The 3,544-nt window shown below is 36.8% G+C and overlaps 1 non-coding gene across 1 annotated transcript; it reads right to left on the bottom strand.

Annotated features, from left to right (window-relative positions):
- Positions 1–2,608: 2,608 nt before the first annotated feature.
- On the bottom strand, positions 2,609–2,670 carry LOC116548828. Its single transcript, XR_004267551.1, has one exon. It is a non-coding gene; the product is annotated as a U7 small nuclear RNA (small nuclear RNA).
- Between the last annotated feature and the right edge of the window lie 874 nt (positions 2,671–3,544).

Here is a 3,544-nt window from a genome sequence, read left to right as displayed (position 1 = left end):
TTTTTGCTTTGTATATTTTGGAATTATATTATTAAGCGTATATAAATTTAGAATTATTGTATCTTCTCATACAATAATTGATAATGGTAAGTTAAACCTTTTATCATTATTTAGTATTTTTCATGGTAAGTAGTGTCATTTATCTTAAAGTCTACTTTGTCTAAAATTAATAATTTATGTCAGCTTTCTTTTTGTTAGTATTTGCATGTTATATCTTTTTCCATTATTTTACTTTCAACTTTCAATTTTTCTGTAGCCTTTTGTTTTAGATACATTCCTGGTTAAAACAGTATGTAATGAAGTTTTTTTTTTTTCCCCATAGTTTCATTGAAGAATTTTTTTTTTTTTTTTTTTTTTTTTTTTTAGACAGAGTCTAGCTCTTGTTGCCCAGGGTGGAGTACAATGGCACAATCTCGGCTCAGGGAAACCTCTGCCTCCCTGGTTCAAGCAATTCTCCTGCCCCACCTTCCCTAGTAGCTGGGATTACAGGTGCCTGCCACCACGCCCGGCCATTTTTTGTATTTTTAGCAGAGATGGGGTTTCACCATGTTGGTCAGGTTGGGTTCGAATTCCTGACCTCAGGTGATCCACCCACCTCGGCCTCCCAAAGTGCTGGGATTACAGATGTGAGCAACTGCACCTGGCCATTTTAAAGAATATAAGTAATTTACTAGATTGGTAACATCCTGGGATTTGTATGTCACTTTGCAGAAGATCTTGTATAACAACCCACTGCTCTTCAGGTTATTAATAACCTAGTCTTAATGTGTGTCAGCCTTAGCATATGTGAAAAACTGTAAATTGTAAATTGTTGTACATGTTTACATGGAAATATAAACATCATCTTGTATACGTAATTATTTTTGTCTTTAAAAATCTAGTTGGATAATCATTGTCTTCTAATATGAGTATTTTGCTTACTTATATTTAATTTGGTTTCTATGTATTCAACTCGTTCTGATTCTTTTTCCCTCTTTCCTTGCTTTATTTTGAGCTGATTATTTTTTACTTTTTTATTTTCCCCTTGTGTTTGAAAATAATGTAATCTTTTAGTATTCCTTGAGTGGTTACCATAGAGATTACAACATAAATTCTAGATTTGCAAAAATCTAATATCAGTTGGTTCTTTTACTCCCTTTTCAGATAATACACACATTTTGGGAATGATACTTCCTAAAGCTTAATATGCATATGAATCATAGAAGATTTTGTTAAAATAGAAATTCTGATTCAGTGATACTTCTGAGATTCTGCCTTTTAGTAAGCTCTGTGAGCCACTCTATGATTAGAAAGCCTTTAGAACACTTGACTCTCTTGAGCTCCTCTGTACTTAAATGTCAATAATGTTCTTTCTCTGTATTTTAAACCCTATAACACATTACTCAAATTTTTATGTGGATAACATTAATCTAGATTCACCCACATTTATTTATTTGATGTATATATTTTTAGATGGAATCTTGCTCTGTTGCCAGGCTGGAGTGCAGTGGCACCATCTCAGCTCACTGCCACCTCTGCCTACCAGGTTCAAGCAATTCTCCTGCCTCAGCCTTCCAAGTAGCTGGGACCATGGGTGCTCACCACCACATCCAGCTAATTTTTGTATTTTTTAGTAGAGATGGGGTTTTACCATGTTGGTCAGGCTGGTCTCAAACTCCTGACCTCAAGTGATCTGCCTGCCTTGGCTGGCCAAAGTGCTGGGATTACAGATGTGAGCCACTGCATCCAGCCTCACCCACATATTTACTTACCATTTTTATTGTTTTTTGTCTCATCCTGCATCTTTGGTATTTTGGATTTTGGAAATTTTTTTTTTTTTTTTTTTTTTTTTTTTTGAGACGGGTTTCACTCTGTCACCCAGGCTGGAATGCAGTGGCACAATCATGGCTCACTGCAGCCTTGACCTCCTGGGCTCAAGGCAGTCCTCCTACCTCAGCCTTCCAAGTAGCTGGGACCACAGAGGTGTGCTACCGTGCCTGGCTAATTTTTGTATTTTTTGTAGAGATGGGGTTTTGCCATGTTGCCCAGACTGGTCTCAAACTCCTGGGCTCAAATGATCCACCCACTGTGGCCTCCCAAAGTTCTGGGATTAAAGGAATGGGCCACAGTACCCAGCCTTTGATATTGTGATATTTCATCTGGAACTATTTTTCTTTTCCTTGAGAATACCCTTCGGTATTTCTTTTAGTGGAGTTCTGCTGGTGAAAATTCTGTTTTCGCCTGAAAATGTCTCTTTTTATTTTGAAATTTTTTTTTTATTTACAGAGATAGAGCAGAGGATTCCCATATACCCTTTACTCACTTTTTTTTTAATGTTAACATCGTATTTACCGTAATATGTTCGTCAAAACTAAAAAATCAGCATAGTTACATATTCTTGAACACACTTCAGATTTTATTTGTATTTCTCCAGTTTTTCCACTAATACTTTCTTTCTGTTGTAGGATCCAATCCAGGGTACTGCATTACATTTAGTTATGATGTCTCATTAGTTTTCTTTGGTCTGTAGTAATTTCTCAATCTTTTCTTGTTTCCCACGACTATGACAGTTTTGAGATATACTAGTCAGGTATAAATAGCCAGGTATTTTCTAGAGCTTGTATTTTTTAGGGGCTCTCCAGCATAAACTGGAAAGCCTGCTAGACAAATTCTGAAAGAGCTGTAACACTCTAGAACATTTTTCAATTGGTGTTTGTTGGTGTATTAATTTTCTAGGGCTGCTGTAACAAGACTGGATGGCTTAAACAGTAGAAACTCATTTCTTCACAGTTCTAGAGTCTAGTCTGAAGTCAAGGTATCAGCAGGTTTGACTTCTTCTGAGGCCTCTCTCCTTGGCTTGTAGATGGCCATCTTCTTTTTCTGTCTTCGTGGTCTTCCCTTTGTGTGTCTGTGTCCTAATCTCTTCCTATAAAGACAACAGTTGTATTGGATTAGGAACCCATGCTGAGGATCTAAGTTTGCCTTAATTACCTGTTTAAAGGCCCTATCTCTACATACAGTCACATTCTAAGGTACCGATGGTTAGGCGTCTAACATATAAATTTTGGGGTGACACCAAAATTCAGACCATATCATACACCTTTTCATGTTCGGAAGCATGGTTTTTTTCTTTTCATTTGTGCAAGACATGTCCCAGCATAGAGAATTCTAAATTGGCAATTATTTATTTTAGCACTTTTCTTATTTCACTGCCTTCTGGCTTCCGTTGTTTCCTCTGTGTTCCATATGATTTTATTCTCTTACATTCTCTTCTATATTTTCACCTTTGTTTTTAACAGCCATGCTTTACTCTGGATAGTTTCTTCTAGCTATCTTTCAATTCAGATTTGAGGGCAGAGTAGAGTATTTGTTGGCTCTAAGTAGCCTAAGTGACTGGAGGACGTCCACAGGAGGATGGCAGGATAAACTCAGGTGAAAATTCAGGGCTTACAGAAAAAGTCTAGATTCTTTAGACTGGCAAGGGAAGCCTTTTGACATAAGACTCTAGTTTTACTTTGTAGCTTTCCCTGTTATTGTTTAAGACCAACAATCTAGACTCATATCT

This window comes from Sapajus apella, unplaced genomic scaffold (assembly GCF_009761245.1).
Source record: "Sapajus apella isolate SASKATOON/1434 unplaced genomic scaffold, GSC_monkey_1.0 scaffold5, whole genome shotgun sequence".
In the NCBI taxonomy this organism is placed as follows: domain Eukaryota; kingdom Metazoa; phylum Chordata; class Mammalia; order Primates; family Cebidae; genus Sapajus; species Sapajus apella.
The sequence above is the reverse complement of the archived record's forward strand: the minus strand, read 5'-3'. Positions and strand labels throughout refer to the sequence as shown.